The 26,706-nt window shown below is 55.4% G+C and overlaps 2 protein-coding genes across 2 annotated transcripts in view; one reads left to right on the forward strand and one right to left on the reverse strand.

Moving 5' to 3' along the window:
• Positions 1-23,762, reverse strand: part of LOC144953549 (uncharacterized) — a 78,100-nt gene extending 54,338 nt beyond the window's left edge. The window contains exon 1 of the mRNA XM_078884109.1: positions 23,545-23,762. The gene's annotated coding sequence lies outside the window, so the exon portion shown is untranslated. The remainder of the gene's footprint in view (positions 1-23,544) is intronic.
• Positions 23,763-25,024: 1,262 nt separating this feature from the next.
• The window catches only part of LOC144953570 (uncharacterized), a 48,547-nt gene continuing 46,865 nt past the window's right edge, over positions 25,025-26,706 (forward strand). Inside the window, exons 1-2 of the mRNA XM_078884152.1 lie at positions 25,025-25,266; positions 26,509-26,577. The gene's annotated coding sequence lies outside the window, so the exon portion shown is untranslated. The remainder of the gene's footprint in view (positions 25,267-26,508; positions 26,578-26,706) is intronic.

Here is a 26,706-nt window from a genome sequence, read left to right on the forward strand (position 1 = left end):
AAATACTTAAGCCTTACCTAAGTCATGGCGTTAGGTAAACGGCAACTAAAATTTACATCACAATTGAAATAAGTACTGTACTGTATTCTAAAAAACTAAGCAATTGAAATAAACATTGAGAAACCATATCCAAAAAATATTCCAAGATCAAAAATAGGAAACATTTATATAAATAAAGCAGACTTTGCACGTGTACTTTCTTCCCATGAAACCTACACACCCCAAACTTTCCATGCATACTCACGGGCGATAGTGTTTTAGTGTGTTTTTTGCACAATTTTTAGCTTACTTGCTCACCTTCAACATCTGCAAACTCCAACCCCTCGCTGCTGCATCCAACCCCCCACCCTTTCTTTTGCCATTCTCACTACTACCGGTTTGCCACACACGCAAACATATTATGACATTTTAGAAACTACAATTCCACGCACTCATATTATCAGGCCTGCGTTTTTGCTGGAAAATTCATCCACTTCCGGCTCCTTACCGTCCTCTCTTGCACGTGCATGGCTCACCTCTAACACACACTGCAATATTTATTTTAAAAACACATGTACTATTCTAAAATATCTACATAACAGTACTGTCGATATTCTACACAACATAGACGCTATACAACAGATACGACTAAATACATAAATTCTACATTGCCTATTAACGAATAAAAAGCATGCACACACTCACTTTAAAATAATAATATATGTCCACATCACCACACGCATTCTATTCATACCAACTTCAAGCACTAGAAACAATTACTCCCTCTAACAACTTACAGCTTTACACTTCGTTCCTTTGTGGCTATGTCTTCACATTCCTACAACGATTATACATTTAACTCGCATTTCATTAACAATCTCTATATAGAATTTACTCACACACTCACTACACTGTTCTTACGTTTTTTAGATGTGTTTTGTCCATGGCTTTGACAAAGTTCTACATCAGACCCAGCTTGATGTGTACGGGTGGTAACAAAATCTTCCTTGATTCAACAAGTGGTGGATGCTGAATACCTTTCCCCCCAGGCTCCAATGTAGTAGAAATCTCTCGCATGACTATCCTATTAGCAGAGAAAACAGCAGTACTTCATGTATCCAGTCTGTAGACCAAACAAGAGAGTAACAACTTTCAAATCACCACAAAGCTACCACTGATGTTGGTCATAGTTTATAGCACCTCAAAAGTTGTTGAATGTTGTCATAGGTTTCCTTCATATGGACTGCATGACCAACTGAAATTGATGGCAAAACATTGCCATTATGCAGCAAAACAGCTTTAAGACTCATCTTCGATGAATCAATGAACAGTTTCCACTCATCTGGATCATGAACGATGTTGAGAGCTGCCATTACACAATCGATGTTACAGGCTCCAAGATCACCTTCCATGAAGAATAATGGGACGATCCTTTTGACGGTCACGAACATGGAAACCCTCATATCACCTGCCAGGAGATTCCACTGCTGCAGTCTAGAGCCCAACAGTTCTGCCTTACTCTTGGTAGTTCCAAATCCCTGACAAAGTCTTTCAGTTAACCTTGTGTTATGAGGTGTGGTTCAGAGGAGGATGGGAGAAAATCTGGGTCATGTGACCTTGATGGTCCAGGACCAGAAGTTTCATCCTCTTCCTTGCCTGACTCAAATGAGAATGATTCTGGTGCATCAGGAACAGGCAGTCCTTCTCCGTGGGGTACTGGGCATATAGCTGATGGAATGCACAGTTCACCGTTAATTGTTTAACACACCTTTCCCAACTGGAGGCACCATGCAGAAGTAACAATTGCTGATATGATCTATTGGATCTCTCCAAATCATTAGCACTGCAAAAGTCTACTTGTAGTACTAATCGCATATCTGCATTTCCCATAAATATGCTAAATTCCTCTTGATATGCAAATTATTTTGTCAAGACGCTCTTCGCCCCTCCATCCCAGCATAAATAGTCGCTCCAAGCCTGGAGCGTGCCATTCAGACTCTGTCTACTTGACAGACCTGTTCTCCACCTGAAGACGGCTGCTTGCGTTGTGGCCGAAACGTCGTGAGAATTATTTTATTATGTTTTATTTTTATTATTTTATAACTTCCCTTCTACGTGACTTTACCGAAAGAACCAAGAAGATGAATACCCTTCTCTATATAACTCACACATCCTCTGCCATTCCCAAAGTCAAGGGTCGTATGTATTGAAAACTAGAGCCAAACAACACTTTTAAGAATAATTTTCATTCTCAATTACCCAGAATAAGTAAAGTTGGACTACATTTATTTCAGACACATGTTTGCGAAAGACCAGTTCTATTTACTCTTTTCTGCTTATTAACTTTTACCTCCACCTATGTTCCTTGCAGAAAACGTGCGCTTGTCTTCACCAAAGACGATTACAATAATTGATGCCATTCGTAAAAGTGCTGCAATGGCTGCAATTATAGCTCCTGAACACAAAGAATTGAGACGGCATGCTGCCTGTGCTGCACATACAGCTAATGAATCTCCAAGACAGCATAGCATGCTGCCAGTGCTGCGATGGCTGCACCTACAGCTTATGAAACTCCAGTACAGCATGAAGTAAGACCACATGCGACCAGTGCTGCTATGCCTCCACCTAGAGCGAATGCAACTCCTCAACAGCAATAAGCTACACAGAAAACTAAGACAGCACAAATGGATGCTGCCACAGCTAATCAAACTCCAGTCCACCAAAAACCAAGGGAGCTTGCAAACAGCACATCAATGGCTGCAACAAGGTACCAAAACGAAAAGTCTTATTTTCCATACATTCCTCACCTCATAATAGAGGTTTTTGGGTTAGATCACGTAAATTTCTAGATGTGTCGTTAACACCCACCACCACCTGACACAGCCAACTAGTAAGGGTTGTCACGTAAACAGAACATGCCAATTCGTCACTAGTACAGCACACAGGTTGTGTGTTGGAGAGCCAAGCCACAACATTTACAATCGGAAAAATATGTTTTGGGTGAGTGGTGAGTCTGTGGGTGAGTGGTGAGTCTGTGTGTGAGTGGTGAGTCTGTGGGTGAGTGGTGAGTCTGTGGGTGAGTGGTGAGTCTGTGGGTGAATGGTGAGTCTGTGGATGAGTGCTGAGTCTGTGGGTGAGTGGTGAGTCTGTGGGTGAGTGGTGGATCTGTGTATGAGTGGTGAGTCTGTGGGTGAGTGGTGAGTCTGTGGGTGAGTCTGCAGGTGAGTGGCGAGTCTGTGGGTGAGTGCTGAGTCTGTGGGTCAGTGGTGAGTCTGTGGGTGAGTGCTGAGTCTGTGGGTGAGTGGTGAGTCTGTGGGTGAGTGCCGAGTCTGTGGGTGAGTGGTGAGTCTGTGGGTGAGTGCCGAGTCTGTGGGTGAGTGGTGAGTCTGTGGGCGAGTGTTGAGTCTGTGGGTGAGTGGTGAGTCTGTGGGTGAGTGGTGAGTCTGTGGGTGAGTGGTGAGTCTGTGGGTGAGCACTGAGTCTGTTGGTGAGTGGTGAGTCTGTGGGTGATTCTGTGGGTGAGTGGTGAGACTGTGAGTGAGTGCCGAGTCTGTGGGTGAGTGCCGAGTCTGTGGGTGAGTGCCGAGTCTGTGGGTGAGTGTTGAGTCTGTGGGTGAGTGCTGAGTCTGTGGGTGAGTGGTGAGTCTGTGGGTGAGTGCCGAGTCTGTGGGTGAGTGCCGAGTCTGTGGGTGAGTGTTGAGTCTGTGGGTGAGTGCCGAGTCTGTGGGTGAGTGCCGAGTCTGTGGGTGAGTGCCGAGTCTGTGGGTGAGTGCTGAGTCTGTGGGTGAGTGCTGAGTCTGTGGGTGAGTGGTGAGTCTGTGGGTGAGTGCCGAGTCTGTGGGTGAGTGCTGAGTCTGTGGGTGAGTGCCGAGTCTGTGGGTGAGTGGTGAGTCTGTGGGTGAGTGCCGAGTCTGTGGGTGAGTGGTGAGTCTGTGGGCGAGTGTTGAGTCTGTGGGTGAGTGGTGAGTCTGTGGGTGAGTGGTGAGTCTGTGGGTGAGTGGTGAGTCTGTGGGTGAGCACTGAGTCTGTTGGTGAGTGGTGAGTCTGTGGGTGATTCTGTGGGTGAGTGGTGAGACTGTGAGTGAGTGCCGAGTCTGTGGGTGAGTGCCGAGTCTGTGGGTGAGTGCCGAGTCTGTGGGTGAGTGCCGAGTCTGTGGGTGAGTGTTGAGTCTGTGGGTGAGTGGTGAGTCTGTGGGTGAGTGTTGAGTCTGTGGGTGAGTGGTGAGTCTGTGGGTGAGTGCCGAGTCTGTGGGTGAGTGGTGAGTCTGTGGGTGAGTGCCGAGTCTGTGGGTGAGTGCTGAGTCTGTGGGTGAGTGGTGAGTCTGTAGGTGAGTGGTGAGTCTGTGGGTGAGTGTTGAGTCTGTGGGTGAGCACTGAGTCTGTGGGTGTGCGGTGAGTCTGTGGGTGAGCGGTGAGTCTGTGGGTGAGCGGTGAGTCTGTGGGTGAGCGGTGAGTCTGTGGGTGAGCGGTGAGTTAGTGGGTGAGTGGTGGGTCTGTGGGTGAGTGGTGAGTCTGTGGGTGAGTGGTGGGTCTGTGGGTGAGTGGTGAGTCTGTGGGTGAGTGGTGAGTCTGTGGGTGAGTGCTGAGTCTGTGGGTGAGTGCCGAGTATGTGGGTGAGTGGTGAGTCTGTGGGTGAGTGCCGAGTCTGTGGGTGAGTGGTGAGTCTGTGGGCGAGTGTTGAGTCTGTGGGTGAGTGGTGAGTCTGTGGGTGAGTGGTGAGTCTGTGGGTGAGTGGTGAGTCTGTGGGTGAGCACTGAGTCTGTTGGTGAGTGGTGAGTCTGTGGGTGATTCTGTGGGTGAGTGGTGAGACTGTGAGTGAGTGCCGAGTCTGTGGGTGAGTGCCGAGTCTGTGGGTGAGTGCCGAGTCTGTGGGTGAGTGTTGAGTCTGTGGGTGAGTGGTGAGTCTGTGGGTGAGTGTTGAGTCTGTGGGTGAGTAGTGAGTCTGTGGGTGAGTTGTGAGTCTGTGGGTGAGTGGTGAGTCTGTGGGTGAGTGCCGAGTCTGTGGGTGAGTGCCGAGTCTGTGGGTGAGTGGTGAGTCTGTAGGTGAGTGGTGAGTCTGTGGGTGAGTGTTGAGTCTGTGGGTGAGCACTGAGTCTGTGGGTGTGCGGTGAGTCTGTGGGTGAGCGGTGAGTCTGTGGGTGAGCGGTGAGTCTGTGGGTGAGCGGTGAGTCTGTGGGTGAGCGGTGAGTTAGTGGGTGAGTGGTGGGTCTGTGGGTGAGTGGTGGGTCTGTGGGTGAGTGGTGAGTCTGTGGGTGAGTGGTGGGTCTGTGGGTGAGTGGTGAGTCTGTGGGTGAGTGGTGAGTCTGTGGGTGAGTGCCGAGTCTGTGGGTGAGTGGTGAGTCTGCGGGTGAGTGCCGAGTCTTTGGGTGAGTGCTGAGTCTGTGGGTGAGTGCCGAGTCTGTGGGTGAGTGGTGAGTCTGTGGGTGAGCACTGAGTCTGTGGGTGAGTGATGAGTCTGTGGGTGAGTGTTGAGTCTGTGGGTGACCACTGAGTCTGTGGGTGAGCGGTGAGTCTGTGGGTGAGCGGTGAGTTAGTGGGTGAGTGGTGGGTTTGTGGGTGAGTGGTGGGTCTGTGGGTGAGTGGTGAGTCTCTGGGTGAGTGGTGAGTCTGTGGGTGAGTGGTGAGTCTGTGGGTGAGTGCCGAGTCTGTGGGTGAGTGGTGAGTCTGTGGGTGAGTGGTGAGTCTGTGGGCGAGTGGTGAGTCTGTGGGTGAGTGTATGGGTGAGTGTCGAGTCTGTGGGTGAGTGGTGAGTCTGTGGTCGAGTGGCGAGTCTGTGGGTGAGCGCTGAGTCCGTGGGTGAGTGGTGAGTCTGTGGGTGAGTGCTGAGTCTGTGGGTGAGTGGTGAGTCTGTGGGTAAGTGGTGAGTCTGTGGGTGAGTGGTGAGTCTGTGGGTGAGTGGTGAGTCTGTGGGTGATTGGTGAGTCTGTGGGTGAGTGCTGAGTCTGTGGGTGAGTGCTGAGTCTGTGGGTGAGTGGTGAGTCTGTGGGTGAGTCTGTGGGTGAGTCTGTGGGTAAGTGCCGAGTCTGTGGGTGAGTGCTGAGTCTGTGGGTCAGTTTGTGGGCGAGTGGTGAGTCTGTGGGTGAGCGCTGAGTCTGTGGGTGAGCGGTGAGTCTGTGGGTGAGTGTTGAGTCTGTGGGTGACCACTGAGTCTGTGGGTGAGCGGTGAGTCTGTGGGTGAGCGGTGAGTTAGTGGGTGCGTGGTGGGTTTGTGGGTGAGTGGTGGGTCTGTGGGTGAGTGGTGAGTCTCTGGGTGAGTGGTGAGTCTGTGGGTGAGTGGTGAGTCTGTGGGTGAGTGCCGAGTCTGTGGGTGAGTGGTGAGTCTGTGGGTGAGTGGTGAGTCTGTGGGCGAGTGGTGAGTCTGTGGGTGAGTGTATGGGTGAGTGCCGAGTCTGTGGGTGAGTGGTGAGTCTGTGGTCGAGTGGCGAGTCTGTGGGTGAGCGCTGAGTCCGTGGGTGATTGGTGAGTCTGTGGGTGAGTGCTTAGTCTGTGGGTGAGTGGTGAGTCTGTGGGTAAGTGGTGAGTCTGTGGGTGAGTGGTGAGTCTGTGGGTGAGTGGTGAGTCTGTGGGTGATTGGTGAGTCTGTGGGTGAGTGCTGAGTCTGTGGGTGAGTGCTGAGTCTGTGGGTGAGTGGTGAGTATGTGGGGGAGAGTTGAGTCTGTGGGTGAGTAGTGAGTCTGTGGGTGAGTTGTGAGTCTGTGGGTGAGTGGTGAGTCTGTGGGTGAGTGCCGAGTCTGTGGGTGAGTGCCGAGTCTGTGGGTGAGTGGTGAGTCTGTGGGTGAGTGGTGAGTCTGTGGGTGAGTGTTGAGTGTGTGGGTGAGCACTGAGTCTGTGGGTGAGCGGTGAGTCTGTGGGTGAGCGGTGAGTCTGTGGGTGAGCGGTGAGTCTGTGGGTGAGCGGTGAGTCTGTGGGTGAGCGGTGGGTCTGTGGGTGAGTGGTGGGTCTGTGGGTGAGTGGTGAGTCTGTGGGTGAGTGGTGGGTCTGTGGGTGAGTGGTGAGTCTGTGGGTGAGTGGTGAGTCTGTGGGTGAATGCCGAGTCTGTGGGTGAGTGGTGAGTCTGCGGGTGAGTGGTGAGTCTGTGGGTGAGTGCCGAGTCTGTGGGTGAGTGGTGAGTCTGTGGGTGAGTGGTGAGTCTGTGGGTGAGTGATGAGTCTGTGGGTGAGTGGTGAGTCTGTGGGTGAGTGGTGAGTCTGTGGGTGAGCACTGAGTCTGTGGGTGAGTGATGAGTCTGTGGGTGAGTGTTGAGTCTGTGGGTGACCACTTAGTCTGTGGGTGAGCGGTGAGTCTGTGGGTGAGCGGTGAGTTAGTGGGTGAGTAGTGGGTGTGTGGGTGAGTGGTGGGTCTGTGGGTGAGTGGTGAGTCTCTGGGTGAGTGGTGAGTCTGTGGGTGAGTGGTGAGTCTGTGGGTGAGTGTGTGGGTGAGTGCCGAGTCTGTGGGTGAGTGGTGAGTCTGTGGTCGAGTGGCGAGTCTGTGGGTGAGCGCTGAGTCTGTGGGTGAGTGCTGAGTCTGTGGGTGAGTGGTGAGTCTGTGGGTAAGTGGTGAGTCTGTGGGTGAGTGGTGAGTCTGTGGGTGAGTGGTGAGTCTGTGGGTGATTGGTGAGTCTGTGGGTGAGTGGTGAGTCTGTGGGTGAGTGGTGAGTCTGTGGGTGATTGGTGAGTCTGTGGGTGAGTGCTGAGTCTGTGGGTGAGTGCTGAGTCTGTGGGTGAGTGGTGAGTCTGTGGGTGAGTGGTGAGTCTGTGGGCGAGTGGTGAGTCTGTGGGTGAGTGTATGGGTGAGTGCCGAGTCTGTGGGTGAGTGGTGAGTCTGTGGTCGAGTGGCGAGTCTGTGGGTGAGCGCTGAGTCCGTGGGTGAGTGGTGAGTCTGTGGGTGAGTGCTGAGTCTGTGGGTGAGTGGTGAGTCTGTGGGTAAGTGGTGAGTCTGTGGGTGAGTGGTGAGTCTGTGGGTGAGTGGTGAGTCTGTGGGTGATTGGTGAGTCTGTGGGTGAGTGCTGAGTCTGTGGGTGAGTGCTGAGTCTGTGGGTGAGTGGTGAGTATGTGGGGGAGAGTTGAGTCTGTGGGTGAGTAGTGAGTCTGTGGGTGAGTTGTGAGTCTGTGGGTGAGTGGTGAGTCTGTGGGTGAGTGCCGAGTCTGTGGGTGAGTGCCGAGTCTGTGGGTGAGTGGTGAGTCTGTGGGTGAGTGGTGAGTCTGTGGGTGAGTGTTGAGTCTGTGGGTGAGCACTGAGTCTGTGGGTGAGCGGTGAGTCTGTGGGTGAGCGGTGAGTCTGTGGGTGAGCGGTGAGTCTGTGGGTGAGCGGTGAGTCTGTGGGTGAGCGGTGGGTCTGTGGGTGAGTGGTGGGTCTGTGGGTGAGTGGTGAGTCTGTGGGTGAGTGGTGGGTCTGTGGGTGAGAGGTGAGTCTGTGGGTGAGTGGTGAGTCTGTGGGTGAATGCCGAGTCTGTGGGTGAGTGGTGAGTCTGCGGGTGAGTGGTGAGTCTGTGGTCGAGTGGTGAGTCTGTGGGTGAGTGGTGAGTCTGTGGGTGATTGGTGAGTCTGTGGGTGAGTGCTGAGTCTGTGGGTGAGTGCTGAGTCTGTGGGTGAGTGGTGAGTATGTGGGGGAGAGTTGAGTCTGTGGGTGAGTAGTGAGTCTGTGGGTGAGTTGTGAGTCTGTGGGTGAGTGGTGAGTCTGTGGGTGAGTGCCGAGTCTGTGGGTGAGTGCCGAGTCTGTGGGTGAGTGGTGAGTCTGTGGGTGAGTGGTGAGTCTGTGGGTGAGTGTTGAGTCTGTGGGTGAGCACTGAGTCTGTGGGTGAGCGGTGAGTCTGTGGGTGAGCGGTGAGTCTGTGGGTGAGCGGTGAGTCTGTGGGTGAGCGGTGAGTCTGTGGGTGAGCGGTGGGTCTGTGGGTGAGTGGTGGGTCTGTGGGTGAGTGGTGAGTCTGTGGGTGAGTGGTGGGTCTGTGGGTGAGTGGTGAGTCTGTGGGTGAGTGGTGAGTCTGTGGGTGAATGCCGAGTCTGTGGGTGAGTGGTGAGTCTGCGGGTGAGTGGTGAGTCTGTGGGTGAGTGCCGAGTCTGTGGGTGAGTGGTGAGTCTGTGGGTGAGTGGTGAGTCTGTGGGTGAGTGATGAGTCTGTGGGTGAGTGGTGAGTCTGTGGGTGAGTGGTGAGTCTGTGGGTGAGCACTGAGTCTGTGGGTGAGTGATGAGTCTGTGGGTGAGTGTTGAGTCTGTGGGTGACCACTTAGTCTGTGGGTGAGCGGTGAGTCTGTGGGTGAGCGGTGAGTTAGTGGGTGAGTAGTGGGTTTGTGGGTGAGTGGTGGGTCTGTGGGTGAGTGGTGAGTCTCTGGGTGAGTGGTGAGTCTGTGGGTGAGTGGTGAGTCTGTGGGTGAGTGTGTGGGTGAGTGCCGAGTCTGTGGGTGAGTGGTGAGTCTGTGGTCGAGTGGCGAGTCTGTGGGTGAGCGCTGAGTCTGTGGGTGAGTGCTGAGTCTGTGGGTGAGTGGTGAGTCTGTGGGTAAGTGGTGAGTCTGTGGGTGAGTGGTGAGTCTGTGGGTGAGTGGTGAGTCTGTGGGTGATTGGTGAGTCTGTGGGTGAGTGGTGAGTCTGTGGGTGAGTGGTGAGTCTGTGGGTGATTGGTGAGTCTGTGGGTGAGTGCTGAGTCTGTGGGTGAGTGCTGAGTCTGTGGGTGAGTGGTGAGTCTGTGGGTGAGTGGTGAGTCTGTGGGCGAGTGGTGAGTCTGTGGGTGAGTGTATGGGTGAGTGCCGAGTCTGTGGGTGAGTGGTGAGTCTGTGGTCGAGTGGCGAGTCTGTGGGTGAGCGCTGAGTCCGTGGGTGAGTGGTGAGTCTGTGGGTGAGTGCTGAGTCTGTGGGTGAGTGGTGAGTCTGTGGGTAAGTGGTGAGTCTGTGGGTGAGTGGTGAGTCTGTGGGTGAGTGGTGAGTCTGTGGGTGATTGGTGAGTCTGTGGGTGAGTGCTGAGTCTGTGGGTGAGTGCTGAGTCTGTGGGTGAGTGGTGAGTATGTGGGGGAGAGTTGAGTCTGTGGGTGAGTAGTGAGTCTGTGGGTGAGTTGTGAGTCTGTGGGTGAGTGGTGAGTCTGTGGGTGAGTGCCGAGTCTGTGGGTGAGTGCCGAGTCTGTGGGTGAGTGGTGAGTCTGTGGGTGAGTGGTGAGTCTGTGGGTGAGTGTTGAGTCTGTGGGTGAGCACTGAGTCTGTGGGTGAGCGGTGAGTCTGTGGGTGAGCGGTGAGTCTGTGGGTGAGCGGTGAGTCTGTGGGTGAGCGGTGAGTCTGTGGGTGAGCGGTGGGTCTGTGGGTGAGTGGTGGGTCTGTGGGTGAGTGGTGAGTCTGTGGGTGAGTGGTGGGTCTGTGGGTGAGAGGTGAGTCTGTGGGTGAGTGGTGAGTCTGTGGGTGAATGCCGAGTCTGTGGGTGAGTGGTGAGTCTGCGGGTGAGTGGTGAGTCTGTGGGTGAGTGCCGAGTCTGTGGGTGAGTGGTGAGTCTGTGGGTGAGTGGTGAGTCTGTGGGTGAGTGATGAGTCTGTGGGTGAGTGGTGAGTCTGTGGGTGAGTGGTGAGTCTGTGGGTGAGCACTGAGTCTGTGGGTGAGTGATGAGTCTGTGGGTGAGTGTTGAGTCTGTGGGTGACCACTTAGTCTGTGGGTGAGCGGTGAGTCTGTGGGTGAGCGGTGAGTTAGTGGGTGAGTAGTGGGTTTGTGGGTGAGTGGTGGGTCTGTGGGTGAGTGGTGAGTCTCTGGGTGAGTGGTGAGTCTGTGGGTGAGTGGTGAGTCTGTGGGTGAGTGTGTGGGTGAGTGCCGAGTCTGTGGGTGAGTGCCGAGTCTGTGGGTGAGTGGTGAGTCTGTGGTCGAGTGGCGAGTCTGTGGGTGAGCGCTGAGTCTGTGGGTGAGTGCTGAGTCTGTGGGTGAGTGGTGAGTCTGTGGGTAAGTGGTGAGTCTGTGGGTGAGTGGTGAGTCTGTGGGTGAGTGGTGAGTCTGTGGGTGATTGGTGAGTCTGTGGGTGAGTGGTGAGTCTGTGGGTGAGTGGTGAGTCTGTGGGTGATTGGTGAGTCTGTGGGTGAGTGCTGAGTCTGTGGGTGAGTGCTGAGTCTGTGGGTGAGTGGTTAGTATGTTGGTGAGAGTTGAGTCTGTGGGTGAGTGCCGAGTCTGTGGGTGAGTGGTGAGTCTGTGGGTGAGTGTTGAGTCTGTGGGTGAGCACTGAGTCTGTGGGTGAGCGGTGAGTCTGTGGGTGAGCGGTGAGTCTGTGGGTGAGCGGTGAGTCTGTGGGTGAGCGGTGAGTCTGTGGGTGAGCGGTGAGTTAGTGGGTGAGTGGTGGGTCTGTGGGTGAGTGGTGGGTCTGTGGGTGAGTGGTGAGTCTGTGGGTGAGTGGTGGGTCTGTGGGTGAGTGGTGAGTCTGTGGGTGAGTGGTGAGTCTGTGGGTGAGTGCCGAGTCTGTGGGTGAGTGGTGAGTCTGCGGGTGAGTGGTGAGTCTGTGGGTGAGTGCCGAGTCTGTGGGTGAGTGGTGAGTCTGTGGGTGAGTGGTGAGTCTGTGGGTGAGTGATGAGTCTGTGGGTGAGTGGTGAGTCTGTGGGTGAGTGGTGAGTCTGTGGGTGAGCACTGAGTCTGTGGGTGAGTGATGCGTCTGTGGGTGAGTGTTGAGTCTGTGGGTGACCACTTAGTCTGTGGGTGAGCGGTGAGTCTGTGGGTGAGCGGTGAGTTAGTGGGTGAGTAGTGGGTTTGTGGGTGAGTGGTGGGTCTGTGGGTGAGTGGTGAGTCTCTGGGTGAGTGGTGAGTCTGTGGGTGAGTGGTGAGTCTGTGGGTGAGTGTGTGGGTGAGTGCCGAGTCTGTGGGTGAGTGGTGAGTCTGTGGGTGAGTGGTGAGTCTGTGGGCGAGTGGTGAGTCTGTGGGTGAGTGTATGGGTGAGTGCCGAGTCTGTGGGTGAGTGGTGAGTCTGTGGTCGAGTGGCGAGTCTGTGGGTGAGCGCTGAGTCTGTGGGTGAGTGCTGAGTCTGTGGGTGAGTGGTGAGTCTGTGGGTAAGTGGTGAGTCTGTGGGTGAGTGGTGAGTCTGTGGGTGAGTGGTGAGTCTGTGGGTGATTGGTGAGTCTGTGGGTGAGTGCTGAGTCTGTGGGTGAGTGCTGAGTCTGTGGGTGAGTGGTGAGTCTGCGGTTGAGTGCCGAGTCTGTGGGTGAGTGCTGAGTCTGTGGGTGAGTGCCGAGTCTGTGGGTGAGTGGTGAGTCTGTGGGTGAGTGCCGAGTCTGTGGGTGAGTGGTGAGTCTGTGGGCGAGTGTTGAGTCTGTGGGTGAGTGGTGAGTCTGTGGGTGAGTGGTGAGTCTGTGGGTGAGTGGTGAGTCTGTGGGTGAGCACTGAGTCTGTTGGTGAGTGGTGAGTCTGTGGGTGATTCTGTGGGTGAGTGTTGAGTCTGTGGGTGAGTAGTGAGTCTGTGGGTGAGTGGTGAGTCTGTGTGTGAGTGTTGAGTCTGTGGGTGAGCACTGAGTCTGTGGGTGAGCGGTGAGTCTGTGGGTGAGCGGTGAGTCTGTGGGTGAGCGGTGAGTCTGTGGGTGAGTGCCGAGTCTGTGGGTGAGTGGTGAGTCTGCGGGTGAGTGGTGAGTCTGTGGGTGAGTGCCGAGTCTGTGGGTGAGTGGTGAGTCTGTGGGTGAGTGGTGAGTCTGTGGGTGAGTGATGAGTCTGTGGGTGAGTGGTGAGTCTGTGGGTGAGTGCCGAGTCTGTGGGTGAGTGGTGAGTCTGTGGGTGAGTGGTGAGTCTGTGGGTGAGTGATGAGTCTGCGGGTGAGTAGTGAGTCTGTGGGTGAGTGGTGAGTCTGTGGGTGAGCACTGAGTCTGTGGGTGAGTGATGAGTCTGTGGGTGAGTGTTGAGTCTGTGGGTGACCACTTAGTCTGTGGGTGAGCGGTGAGTCTGTGGGTGAGCGGTGAGTTAGTGGGTGAGTAGTGGGTTTGTGGGTGAGTGGTGGGTCTGTGGGTGAGTGGTGAGTCTCTGGGTGAGTGGTGAGTCTGTGGGTGAGTGGTGGGTCTGTGGGTGAGTGTGTGGGAGAGTGCCGAGTCTGTGGGTGAGTGGTGAGTCTGTGGGTGAGTGGTGAGTCTGTGGGCGAGTGGTGAGTCTGTGGGTGAGTGTATGGGTGAGTGCCGAGTCTGTGGGTGAGTGGTGAGTCTGTGGTCGAGTGGCGAGTCTGTGGGTGAGCGCTGAGTCTGTGGGTGAGTGCTGAGTCTGTGGGTGAGTGGTGAGTCTGTGGGTAAGTGGTGAGTCTGTGGGTGAGTGGTGAGTCTGTGGGTGAGTGGTGAGTCTGTGGGTGATTGGTGAGTCTGTGGGTGAGTGGTGAGTCTGTGGGTGAGTGGTGAGTCTGTGGGTGATTGGTGAGTCTGTGGGTGAGTGCTGAGTCTGTGGGTGAGTGGTGAGTATGTGGGTGAGAGTTGAGTCTGTGGGTGAGTGCCGAGTCTGTGGGTGAGTGGTGAGTCTGTGGGTGAGTGGTGAGTCTGTGGGTGAGTGTTGAGTCTGTGGGTGAGCACTGAGTCTGTGGGTGAGCGGTGAGTCTGTGGGTGAGCGGTGAGTCTGTGGGTGAGCGGTGAGTCTGTGGGTGAGCGGTGAGTCTGTGGGTGAGCGGTGAGTTAGTGGGTGAGTGGTGGGTCTGTGGGTGAGTGGTGGGTCTGTGGGTGAGTGGTGAGTCTGTGGGTGAGTGGTGGGTCTGTGGGTGAGTGGTGAGTCTGTGGGTGAGTGGTGAGTCTGTGGGTGAGTGCCGAGTCTGTGGGTGAGTGGTGAGTCTGCGGGTGAGTGGTGAGTCTGTGGGTGAGTGCCGAGTCTGTGGGTGAGTGGTGAGTCTGTGGGTGAGTGGTGAGTCTGTGGGTGAGTGATGAGTCTGTGGGTGAGTGGTGAGTCTGTGGGTGAGTGGTGAGTCTGTGGGTGAGTGTTGAGTCTGTGGGTGACCACTTAGTCTGTGGGTGAGCGGTGAGTCTGTGGGTGAGCGGTGAGTTAGTGGGTGAGTAGTGGGTTTGTGGGTGAGTGGTGGGTCTGTGGGTGAGTGGTGAGTCTCTGGGTGAGTGGTGAGTCTGTGGGTGAGTGGTGAGTCTGTGGGTGAGTGTGTGGGTGAGTGCCGAGTCTGTGGGTGAGTGGTGAGTCTGTGGGTGAGTGGTGAGTCTGTGGGCGAGTGGTGAGTCTGTGGGTGAGTGTATGGGTGAGTGCCGAGTCTGTGGGTGAGTGGTGAGTCTGTGGTCGAGTGGCGAGTCTGTGGGTGAGCGCTGAGTCTGTGGGTGAGTGCTGAGTCTGTGGGTGAGTGGTGAGTCTGTGGGTAAGTGGTGAGTCTGTGGGTGAGTGGTGAGTCTGTGGGTGAGTGGTGAGTCTGTGGGTGATTGGTGAGTCTGTGGGTGAGTGCTGAGTCTGTGGGTGAGTGCTGAGTCTGTGGGTGAGTGGTGAGTCTGCGGTTGAGTGCCGAGTCTGTGGGTGAGTGCTGAGTCTGTGGGTGAGTGCCGAGTCTGTGGGTGAGTGGTGAGTCTGTGGGTGAGTGCCGAGTCTGTGGGTGAGTGGTGAGTCTGTGGGCGAGTGTTGAGTCTGTGGGTGAGTGGTGAGTCTGTGGGTGAGTGGTGAGTCTGTGGGTGAGTGGTGAGTCTGTGGGTGAGCACTGAGTCTGTTGGTGAGTGGTGAGTCTGTGGGTGATTCTGTAGGTGAGTGGTGAGACTGTGAGTGAGTGCCGAGTCTGTGGGTGAGTGCCGAGTCTGTGGGTGAGTGCCGAGTCTGTGGGTGAGTGTTGAGTCTGTGGGTGAGTGGTGAGTCTGTGGGTGAGTGTTGAGTCTGTGGGTGAGTAGTGAGTCTGTGGGTGAGTGGTGAGTCTGTGTGTGAGTGTTGAGTCTGTGGGTGAGCACTGAGTCTGTGGGTGAGCTGTGAGTCTGTGGGTGAGCGGTGAGTCTGTGGGTGAGCGGTGAGTCTGTGGGTGAGCGGTGAGTCTGTGGGTGAGCGGTGAGTTAGTGGGTGAGTGGTGGGTCTGTGGGTGAGTGGTGGGTCTGTGGGTGAGTGGTGAGTCTGTGGGTGAGTGGTGGGTCTGTGGGTGAGTGGTGAGTCTGTGGGTGAGTGGTGAGTCTGTGGGTGAGTGGTGAGTTTGTGGGTGAGTGGTGAGTCTGTGGGTGAGTGCCGAGTCTTTGGGTGAGTGCTGAGTCTGTGGGTGAGTGCCAAGTCTGTGGGTGAGTGGTGAGTCTGTGGGTGGGTGGTGAGTCTGTGGGTGAGTGGTGAGTCTGTGGGTGAGTGGTGAGTCTGTGGGTGAGTGGTGAGTCTGTGGGTGAGCACTGAGTCTGTGGGTGAGTGATGAGTCTGTGGGTGAGTGTTGAGTCTGTGGGTGACCACTGAGTCTGTGGGTGAGCGGTGAGTCTGTGGGTGAGCGGTGAGTTAGTGGGTGAGTGGTGGGTTTGTGGGTGAGTGGTGGGTCTGTGGGTGAGTGGTGAGTCTGTGGGTGATTGGTGAGTCTGTGGGTGAGTGCTGAGTCTGTGGGTGAGTGCTAAGTCTGTGGGTGAGTGCTGAGTCTGTGGGTGAGTGGTGAGTCTGTGGGTGAGTCTGTGGGTGAGTCTGTGGGTGAGTCTGTGGGTGAGTCTGTGGGTGAGTCTGTGGGTAAGTGCCGAGTCTGTGGGTGAGTGCTGAGTCTGTGGGTCAGTTTGTGGGCGAGTGGTGAGTCTGTGGTTGAGCGCTGAGTCTGTGGGTGAGCGGTGAGTCTGTGGGTGAGTGGTGAGTCTGTGGGTGAGTGATGAGTCTGTGGGTGAGTGGTGAGTCTGTGGGTGAGTGGTGAGTCTGTGGGTGAGCACTGAGTCTGTGGGTGAGTGATGAGTCTGTGGGTGAGTGTTGAGTCTGTGGGTGACCACTGAGTCTGTGGGTGAGCGGTGAGTCTGTGGGTGAGCGGTGAGTTAGTGGGTGAGTGGTGGGTTTGTGGGTGAGTGGTGGGTCTGTGGGTGAGTGGTGAGTCTCTGGGTGAGTGGTGAGTCTGTGGGTGAGTGGTGAGTCTGTGGGTGAGTGTGTGGGTGAGTGCCGAGTCTGTGGGTGAGTGGTGAGTCTGTGGGTGAGTGGTGAGTCTGTGGGCGAGTGGTGAGTCTGTGGGTGAGTGTATGGGTGAGTGCCGAGTCTGTGGGTGAGTGGTGAGTCTGTGGTCGAGTGGCGAGTCTGTGGGTGAGCGCTGAGTCCGTGGGTGAGTGGTGAGTCTGTGGGTGAGTGCTGAGTCTGTGGGTGAGTGGTGAGTCTGTGGGTAAGTGGTGAGTCTGTGGGTGAGTGGTGAGTCTGTGGGTTAGTGGTGAGTCTGTGGGTGATTGGTGAGTCTGTGGGTGAGTGCTGAGTCTGTGGGTGAGTGCTGAGTCTGTGGGTGAGTGGTGAGTCTGCGGTTGAGTGCCGAGTCTGTGGGTGAGTGCTGAGTCTGTGGGTGAGTGCCGAGTCTGTGGGTGAGTGGTGAGTCTGTGGGTGAGTGCCGAGTCTGTGGGTGAGTGGTGAGTCTGTGGGCGAGTGTTGAGTCTGTGGGTGAGTGGTGAGTCTGTGGGTGAGTGGTGAGTTTGTGGGTGAGTGGTGAGTCTGTGGGTGAGCACTGAGTCTGTTGGTGAGTGGTGAGTCTGTGGGTGATTCTGTGGGTGAGTGCCGAGTCTGTGGGTGAGTGCCGAGTCTGTGGGTGAGTGCCGAGTCTGTGGGTGAGTGTTGAGTCTGTGGGTGAGTGGTGAGTCTGTGGGTGAGTGTTGAGTCTGTGGGTGAGTAGTGAGTCTGTGGGTGAGTTGTGAGTGAGTGGTGAGTCTGTGGGTGAGTGCCGAGTCTGTGGGTGAGTGCCGAGTCTGTGGGTGAGTGGTGAGTCTGTGGGTGAGTGGTGAGTCTGTGGGTGAGTGTTGAGTCTGTGGGTGAGCACTGAGTCTGTGGGTGAGCGGTGAGTCTGTGGGTGAGTGGTGAGTCTGTGGGTGAGCGGTGAGTCTGTGGGTGAGCGGTGAGTCTGTGGGTGAGCGGTGAGTTAGTGGGTGAGTGGTGGGTCTGTGGGTGAGTGGTGGGTCTGTGGGTGAGTGGTGAGTCTGTGGGTGAGTGGTGGGTCTGTGGGTGAGTGGTGAGTCTGTGGGTGAGTGGTGAGTCTGTGGGTGAGTGCCGAGTCTGTGGGTGAGTGGTGAGTCTGCGGGTGAGTGCCGAGTCTTTGGGTGAGTGCTGAGTCTGTGGGTGAGTGCCGAATCTGTGGGTGAGTGGTGAGTCTGTGGGTGAGTGGTGAGTCTGTGGGTGAGTGGTGAGTCTGTGGGTGAGTGGTGAGTCTGTGGGTGAGCACTGAGTCTGTGGGTGAGTGATGAGTCTGTGGGTGAGTGTTGAGTCTGTGGGTGACCACTGAGTCTGTGGGTGAGCGGTGAGTCTGTGGGTGAGCGGTGAGTTAGTGGGTGAGTGGTGGGTTTGTGGGTGAGTGGTGGGTCTGTGGGTGAGTGGTGAGTCTGTGGGTGATTGGTGAGTCTGTGGGTGAGTGCTGAGTCTGTGGGTGAGTGCTGAGTCTGTGGGTGAGTGCTGAGTCTGTGGGTGAGTCTGTGGGTGAGTCTGTGGGTGAGTCTGTGGGTAAGTGCCGAGTCTGTGGGTGAGTGCTGAGTCTGTGGGTCAGTTTGTGGGCGAGTGGTGAGTCTGTGGTTGAGCGCTGAGTCTGTGGGTGAGCGGTGAGTCTGTGGGTGAGTGCTGAGTCTGTGGGTGAGTGGTGAGTCTGTGGGTGAGTGGTGAGTCTGTGGGTGAGTGGTGAGTCTGTGGGTGATTGGTGAGTCTGTGGGTGAGTGCTGAGTCTGTGGGTGAGTGCTGAGTCTGTGGGTGAGTGGTGAGTCTGCGGTTGAGTGCCGAGTCTGTGGGTGAGTGCTGAGTCTGTGGGTGAGTGCCGAGTCTGTGGGTGAGTGGTGAGTCTGTGGGTGAGTGCCGAGTCTGTGGGTGAGTGGTGAGTCTGTGGGCGAGTGTTGAGTCTGTGGGTGAGTGGTGAGTCTGTGGGTGAGCGGTGAGTCTGTGGGTGAGTGGTGAGTCTGTGGGTGAGCACTGAGTCTGTTGGTGAGTGGTGAGTCTGTGGGTGATTCTGTAGGTGAGTGGTGAGACTGTGAGTGAGTGCCGAGTCTGTGGGTGAGTGCCGAGTCTGTGGGTGAGTGCCGAGTCTGTGGGTGAGTGTTGAGTCTGTGGGTGAGTGGTGAGTCTGTGGGTGAGTGTTGAGTCTGTGGGTGAGTAGTGAGTCTGTGGGTGAGTGGTGAGTCTTTGTGTGAGTGTTGAGTCTGTGGGTGAGCACTGAGTCTGTGGGTGAGCTGTGAGTCTGTGGGTGAGCGGTGAGTCTGTGGGTGAGCGGTGAGTCTGTGGGTGAGCGGTGAGTCTGTGGGTGAGCGGTGAGTTAGTGGGTGAGTGGTGGGTCTGTGGGTGAGTGGTGGGTCTGTGGGTGAGTGGTGAGTCTGTGGGTGAGTGGTGGGTCTGTGGGTGAGTGGTGAGTCTGTGGGTGAGTGGTGAGTCTGTGGGTGAGTGGTGAGTTTGTGGGTGAGTGGTGAGTCTGTGGGTGAGTGCCGAGTCTTTGGGTGAGTGCTGAGTCTGTGGGTGAGTGCCAAGTCTGTGGGTGAGTGGTGAGTCTGTGGGTGGGTGGTGAGTCTGTGGGTGAGTGGTGAGTCTGTGGGTGAGTGGTGAGTCTGTGGGTGAGTGATGAGTCTGTGGGTGAGTGTTGAGTCTGTGGGTGACCACTGAGTCTGTGGGTGAGCGGTGAGTCTGTGGGTGAGCGGTGAGTTAGTGGGTGAGTGGTGGGTTTGTGGGTGAGTGGTGGGTCTGTGGGTGAGTGGTGAGTCTGTGGGTGATTGGTGAGTCTGTGGGTGAGTGCTGAGTCTGTGGGTGAGTGCTGAGTCTGTGGGTGAGTGCTGAGTCTGTGGGTGAGTCTGTGGGTGAGTCTGTGGGTGAGTCTGTGGGTGAGTCTGTGGGTAAGTGCCGAGTCTGTGGGTGAGTGCTGAGTCTGTGGGTCAGTTTGTGGGCGAGTGGTGAGTCTGTGGTTGAGCGCTGAGTCTGTGGGTGAGCGGTGAGTCTGTGGGTGAGTGCTGAGTCTGTGGGTGAGTGGTGAGTCTGTGGGTGAGTGGTGAGTCTGTGGGTGAGTGGTGAGTCTGTGGGTGATTGGTGAGTCTGTGGGTGAGTGCTGAGTCTGTGGGTGAGTGCTGAGTCTGTGGGTGAGTGGTGAGTCTGCGGTTGAGTGCCGAGTCTGTGGGTGAGTGCTGAGTCTGTGGGTGAGTGCCGAGTCTGTGGGTGAGTGGTGAGTCTGTGGGTGAGTGCCGAGTCTGTGGGTGAGTGGTGAGTCTGTGGGCGAGTGTTGAGTCTGTGGGTGAGTGGTGAGTCTGTGGGTGAGTGGTGAGTCTGTGGGTGAGTGGTGAGTCTGTGGGTGAGCACTGAGTCTGTTGGTGAGTGGTGAGTCTGTGGGTGATTCTGTAGGTGAGTGGTGAGACTGTGAGTGAGTGCCGAGTCTGTGGGTGAGTGCCGAGTCTGTGGGTGAGTGCCGAGTCTGTGGGTGAGTGTTGAGTCTGTGGGTGAGTGGTGAGTCTGTGGGTGAGTGTTGAGTCTGTGGGTGAGTAGTGAGTCTGTGGGTGAGTGGTGAGTCTGTGTGTGAGTGTTGAGTCTGTGGGTGAGCACTGAGTCTGTGGGTGAGCTGTGAGTCTGTGGGTGAGCGGTGAGTCTGTGGGTGAGCGGTGAGTCTGTGGGTGAGCGGTGAGTCTGTGGGTGAGCGGTGAGTTAGTGGGTGAGTGGTGGGTCTGTGGGTGAGTGGTGGGTCTGTGGGTGAGTGGTGAGTCTGTGGGTGAGTGGTGGGTCTGTGGGTGAGTGGTGAGTCTGTGGGTGAGTGGTGAGTCTGTGGGTGAGTGGTGAGTTTGTGGGTGAGTGGTGAGTCTGTGGGTGAGTGCCGAGTCTTTGGGTGAGTGCTGAGTCTGTGGGTGAGTGCCAAGTCTGTGGGTGAGTGGTGAGTCTGTGGGTGGGTGGTGAGTCTGTGGGTGAGTGGTGAGTCTGTGGGTGAGTGGTGAGTCTGTGGGTGAGTGGTGAGTCTGTGGGTGAGCACTGAGTCTGTGGGTGAGTGATGAGTCTGTGGGTGAGTGTTGAGTCTGTGGGTGACCACTGAGTCTGTGGGTGAGCGGTGAGTCTGTGGGTGAGCGGTGAGTTAGTGGGTGAGTGGTGGGTTTGTGGGTGAGTGGTGGGTCTGTGGGTGAGTGGTGAGTCTGTGGGTGATTGGTGAGTCTGTGGGTGAGTGCTGAGTCTGTGGGTGAGTGCTAAGTCTGTGGGTGAGTGCTGAGTCTGTGGGTGAGTGGTGAGTCTGTGGGTGAGTCTGTGGGTGAGTCTGTGGGTGAGTCTGTGGGTGAGTCTGTGGGTGAGTCTGTGGGTGAGTCTGTGGGTAAGTGCCGAGTCTGTGGGTGAGTGCTGAGTCTGTGGGTCAGTTTGTGGGCGAGTGGTGAGTCTGTGGTTGAGCGCTGAGTCTGTGGGTGAGCGGTGAGTCTGTGGGTGAGTGGTGAGTCTGTGGGTGAGTGATGAGTCTGTGGGTGAGTGGTGAGTCTGTGGGTGAGTGGTGAGTCTGTGGGTGAGCACTGAGTCTGTGGGTGAGTGATGAGTCTGTGGGTGAGTGTTGAGTCTGTGGGTGACCACTGAGTCTGTGGGTGAGCGGTGAGTCTGTGGGTGAGCGGTGAGTTAGTGGGTGAGTGGTGGGTTTGTGGGTGAGTGGTGGGTCTGTGGGTGAGTGGTGAGTCTCTGGGTGAGTGGTGAGTCTGTGGGTGAGTGGTGAGTCTGTGGGTGAGTGTGTGGGTGAGTGCCGAGTCTGTGGGTGAGTGGTGAGTCTGTGGGTGAGTGGTGAGTCTGTGGGCGAGTGGTGAGTCTGTGGGTGAGTGTATGGGTGAGTGCCGAGTCTGTGGGTGAGTGGTGAGTCTGTGGTCGAGTGGCGAGTCTGTGGGTGAGCGCTGAGTCCGTGGGTGAGTGGTGAGTCTGTGGGTGAGTGCTGAGTCTGTGGGTGAGTGGTGAGTCTGTGGGTAAGTGGTGAGTCTGTGGGTGAGTGGTGAGTCTGTGGGTTAGTGGTGAGTCTGTGGGTGATTGGTGAGTCTGTGGGTGAGTGCTGAGTCTGTGGGTGAGTGCTGAGTCTGTGGGTGAGTGGTGAGTCTGCGGTTGAGTGCCGAGTCTGTGGGTGAGTGCTGAGTCTGTGGGTGAGTGCCGAGTCTGTGGGTGAGTGGTGAGTCTGTGGGTGAGTGCCGAGTCTGTGGGTGAGTGGTGAGTCTGTGGGCGAGTGTTGAGTCTGTGGGTGAGTGGTGAGTCTGTGGGTGAGTGGTGAGTTTGTGGGTGAGTGGTGAGTCTGTGGGTGAGCACTGAGTCTGTTGGTGAGTGGTGAGTCTGTGGGTGATTCTGTGGGTGAGTGCCGAGTCTGTGGGTGAGTGCCGAGTCTGTGGGTGAGTGCCGAGTCTGTGGGTGAGTGTTGAGTCTGTGGGTGAGTGGTGAGTCTGTGGGTGAGTGTTGAGTCTGTGGGTGAGTAGTGAGTCTGTGGGTGAGTTGTGAGTGAGTGGTGAGTCTGTGGGTGAGTGCCGAGTCTGTGGGTGAGTGCCGAGTCTGTGGGTGAGTGGTGAGTCTGTGGGTGAGTGGTGAGTCTGTGGGTGAGTGTTGAGTCTGTGGGTGAGCACTGAGTCTGTGGGTGAGCGGTGAGTCTGTGGGTGAGTGGTGAGTCTGTGGGTGAGCGGTGAGTCTGTGGGTGAGCGGTGATTCTGTGGGTGAGCGGTGAGTTAGTGGGTGAGTGGTGGGTCTGTGGGTGAGTGGTGGGTCTGTGGGTGAGTGGTGAGTCTGTGGGTGAGTGGTGGGTCTGTGGGTGAGTGGTGAGTCTGTGGGTGAGTGGTGAGTCTGTGGGTGAGTGCCGAGTCTGTGGGTGAGTGGTGAGTCTGCGGGTGAGTGCCGAGTCTTTGGGTGAGTGCTGAGTCTGTGGGTGAGTGCCGAATCTGTGGGTGAGTGGTGAGTCTGTGGGTGAGTGGTGAGTCTGTGGGTGAGTGGTGAGTCTGTGGGTGAGTGGTGAGTCTGTGGGTGAGCACTGAGTCTGTGGGTGAGTGATGAGTCTGTGGGTGAGTGTTGAGTCTGTGGGTGACCACTGAGTCTGTGGGTGAGCGGTGAGTCTGTGGGTGAGCGGTGAGTTAGTGGGTGAGCGGTGGGTTTGTGGGTGAGTGGTGGGTCTGTGGGTGAGTGGTGAGTCTGTGGGTGATTGGTGAGTCTGTGGGTGAGTGCTGAGTCTGTGGGTGAGTGCTGAGTCTGTGGGTGAGTGCTGAGTCTGTGGGTGAGTCTGTGGGTGAGTCTGTGGGTGAGTCTGTGGGTGAGTCTGTGGGTGAGTCTGTGGGTAAGTGCCGAGTCTGTGGGTGAGTGCTGAGTCTGTGGGTCAGTTTGTGGGCGAGTGGTGAGTCTGTGGTTGAGCGCTGAGTCTGTGGGTGAGCGGTGAGTCTGTGGGTGAGTGCTGAGTCTGTGGGTGAGTGGTGAGTCTGTGGGTGAGTGGTGCGTCTGTCGGTGAGTGCTGAGTCTGTGGGTGAGTGCTGAGTCTGTGGGTGAGTGGTGAGTCTGTGGGTGAGTGGTGCGTCTGTCGGTGAGTGGTGAGTCTGTGGGTGAGTTTGTGGGCGAGTGGTGAGTCTGTGGGTGAGTGCTGAGTCTGTGGGTGAGTGCTGAGTCTGTGGGTGAGTGGTGAGTCTGTGGGTGAGTGGTGAGTCTGTGGGTGAGTGGTGAGTCTGTGGGTGATTAGTGAGTCTGTGGGTGAGTGGTGAGTCTGTGGGTGAGTGGTGAGTCTGTGGGTCAGTGGCGAATCTGTGGGTGAGTGGCGAGTCTGTGGGTGAGTGGCGAGTCTGTGGGTGAGTGCTGAGTCTGTGGGTGAGTGGTGAGTCTGTGGGTGAGTGGTGAGTCTGTGGGTGAGTGGTGAGTCTGTCGGTGAGTGGTGAGTCTGTGGGTGAGTCTGTGGGCGAGTGGTGAGTCTGTGGGTGAGTGGTGAGTCTGTGGGTGAGTGGTGAGTCTGTGGGTGAGCGGTGAATCTGTGGGTGAGCGCTGAGTCTGTGGGTGAGCGCTGAGTCTGTGGGTGAGCGCTGAGTCTGTGGGTGATCGGTGAGTCTGTGGGTGAGTGGTGAGTCTGTGAGTGAGTTTGTGAGTCTGTGAGTGAGTTTGTGGGCGAGTGGTGAGTCTGTGGGTGAGTGGTGAGTCTGTCGGTAAGTGGTGAGTCTGTCGGTAAGTGGTGAGTCTGTGGGTGAGTGGTGAGTCTGTGGGTGAGTGGTGAGTCTGTGGGTGAGTGGTGAGTCTGTGGCACTCTGCCGTGGATTCAACACAAACTGAGAAAGAGGTGCAGCCGGCTCCAACGTTCGCCCAACGTTCCGAGGGTCGACTTTGCTCCTTTTAATTCTGACAAACACAAAGACAGACGGGCGTATAGAGAGAGTCACGCGAGGCCGGCGATTCGCGTTTAGGAGCAATTCCCCCGGGGTCGGATCTTGGCCGTGGAAATTCGACAGCAGCTGGGCAACGCCGCACGGCGATTCCCGACGACGTCGGAGATTTGTTTGCGAAGTTAGAGCGCTCAAAGACGATTTTACGATTTTGGCAAAAACAACTCTATTATGGGTGATTACGCTTATTTTCTGACCCAACAAAAAAAACACCGCCTGCAAGCCACGTCTCACTTTGACGCGTCTCTTCCTTCGTCGCTCTCTCTTCCTTCGTCTCTCTCTTCCCCTCCTTCCTTCTCCTTCGACCGCCGCTGCCGCGTTTGTTCCTTCCTCCTCCTTCCTCTCCTTCCGTTCTGTTCGTTCCCCCACTTTTCGATCCGCTCTGCCAGCCAAAATCCGGTTGTTGACTTCGGAGAGAGGAAGGTGATGTCGCCATCTTGGATAGGACAGAGGAAGATTATGTCGCCATCTTGGATAGGAGGAAGATTGTTATCTTCCTCTTTTCCCCTACCCAAGATGGCGACGTCTCCGTCTTTACCTCTCTCCCTAACCAAGATGGCGATATCTTCCTCTCTCCCACCCAACATGGCGGCCTCAACATCTTCACCCCTATCCAAGATGGCTATGATATGACGTCATTTTCGCTGGTCGCCACCCGACCTCACCCCTCCATTGCGAACTTGGACCGAAACTTACGACAGACCTCAACCTTCTGCCATCTTGGCCAGGGGTACCTCCCCCCCCTTTTCCCACTGCAATACGGGTCACCATCTTACGAAGGGGTGGGCAACCCCACGTGACCGGTAGCTACGTCAACAACCGGATTAACATCACCATCCTCACCCCACCTCTCTTTTGTTAACGTGTACCGAAAACTACGGCATACTTCAGCCTTCCGCCATATTGGTCAGGGGTACCGCCCCTTCCCTCACGACAATACGGGGGGGGGGGGTCGCCATCTTACGTAGGGGATGGGTAACCACCACGTGACCGGACTCAACATCACCAACTGGATTAACCCCAGATTTGAAGCTTTCGTGACTGCAAGGATTCATATTCTTAGGTTTTTTCGGTAAAGTCACGTAGGTAAAACATCAAAATTAATTAAAATAAAATAAAACAAAAATCACGACGTTTCGGAGGCAACACAAGTCTCCGTCATCAGGTGGGACCGTCACAGCCGAATTAGCTGCATCAAGTGAGGCAATGATTCAAGATGTAATCCCTTACAAGCAAGTTGAAGGGGGGAGGAGAGGGGGGGGGCTCATCAGAATGTGGTAGCCAATGAATAGAAACGTATCAGGAGGGAGGGGGCGGGGCTCAAAGACAGCCCCGCTCAAAGACAGCCCCGCCCCCCTCCCTCCCTCCCTCCTGATACGTTTCCATTCATTGGCTACCACATTCTGATGAGCCCCCCCCTCTCCTCCCCCCTTCAACTTGCTTATAAGGGATTACATCTTGAATCATTGCCTCACTTGATGCAGCTAATTCGGCTGTGACGGTCCCACCTGATGACGGAGACTTGTGTTGCCTCCGAAACGTCGTGATTTTTGTTTTATTTTATTTTCATTAATTTTGATGTTTTACCTACGTGACTTTACCGAAAAAACCTAAGAATATGGATTAACCCCGCCCCCATCTCCACGTCACTATTGGTAACGCGTACCGGAATCTACGTCAATGGTCAACCTTCCGCCATCTTGGTCAGGGGTACCCCACCACTCATTACAATACGGAGGGGGGGGTCGCCATCTCCCCCCTCACCTCCTCCCCCTCTTTCGGCGGCCATTGTTGTTTCCTTTGTGGCTGGCGGAGCGGAGCGAAAAGTGGGGGAACGAACAGAACGGAAGGAGAGGAAGGAGGAGGAGGAAGGAACAAAAGTGGCAGCGGCGGTCGAAGGAGAAGGAAGGAGGGGATGAGAGAGAGCGACGAAGGAAGAGAGAGAGACGCGTCAAAGTGAGAGGCGGCTTGCAAGCGGTGTTTTGTTTGTTGGGTCAGAAAATAAGCGTAATCACCCATAAGAGTTGTTTTGGGTTAGATCGCGTAAATATATAAATGTGTCGTTAAAACCCGCCACCACCCCGACACAGCCAACTAGTAAGGGTTGTCATGTAAACAGAACGTGGCCAATTCGTCACCAGTACACCACTAGTGTATAGTAGTGTAGTGTATATTGTAGTGTACTAGTACAGCACCAGTGTATAGTGTAGTGTACTAGTACAGCACTAGTGTATAGTAGTGTAGTGTACTAGTACAGCACTAGTGTATATTAGTGTATAGTGTAGTGTACTAGTACAGCACTAGTGTATAGTAGTGTAGTGTACTAGTACAGCACTAGTGTATAGTGTAGTGTACTAGTACAGCACTAGTGTATAGTGTAGTGTATATTGTAGTGTACTAGTACAGCACACTGGTTGTGTGTTGGAGAGCCAAGCCACAACATTTACAATCTTGAATACGGCGTTTCGCCAGTAATTACAACCAACTTCATCGTGTGAATCGAGTTGTAATTACATGGCAACCCTTACTAGTTGGGTGGTGGCGAGTTTTAACTACACATTTATATATTTACGCGATCTAACCCAAAACACCTATATTATGGATATTGGTCGCGTAAGTCTACGTGTTCAAGGGTAATCACGTTAAAGCGCTCAGAGTCGACGCGTTTTGAACGTTCGCCCGACATCCGTCTTGTACCGGATCGCGACGTTCAGATGACGCTGGGGAAGTGGCTTCGTTTCGCGTTGATCACCGGTGCGGCGTTTTTGTTGTTGTGCCAAAATAAGGGTAATCGCCTTAAACCCCCGATAGGTAACTCATTTTAAACGCTCACCGACGCGAGACGGGGCTCGACTTGTTCCTCGTCTTGTGCCGAATCTTCCGCGGTGCAGGATCGCGACGATCCGATGCTTGGAATCGGCTTCGTTTCGCGTTTCCAGCGAGCGCGCTCCGACCGTCTCGCGTTAATCCGACGGTGCGGTGCGGTTTTTATTTTTGCCAAAATAAGGATACTCGCCTTTGAGCGCTCTAACTTCGCAAACAAATCTCCGACGTCGTCGGGAATCGCCGTGCGGCGTTGCCCAGCTGCTGCCGAATTTCCACGGCCAAGATCCGACCCCGGGGGAATTGCTCCTCAACGCGAATCGCCGGCCTCGCGTTGACTCTCTCGATACGCCCGTCTGTCTTTGTGTTTGTCAGAATTAAAAGGAGCAAAGTCGACCCTCGGAACGTTGGGCGGACGTTGGAGCCGGCTGCACCTCTTTCTCGGTTTGTGTTGAATCCACGACAGAGTGCCACAGACTCAGCACTCACCCACAGACTCACCACTCACCCACAGACTCACCACTCACCACAGACTCAGCACTCACCCACAGACTCACCACTCACCCACAGACT

Source organism: Lampetra fluviatilis, chromosome 78 (genome assembly GCF_964198595.1).
Source record: "Lampetra fluviatilis chromosome 78, kcLamFluv1.1, whole genome shotgun sequence".
Lineage (NCBI taxonomy): Eukaryota > Metazoa > Chordata > Hyperoartia > Petromyzontiformes > Petromyzontidae > Lampetra > Lampetra fluviatilis.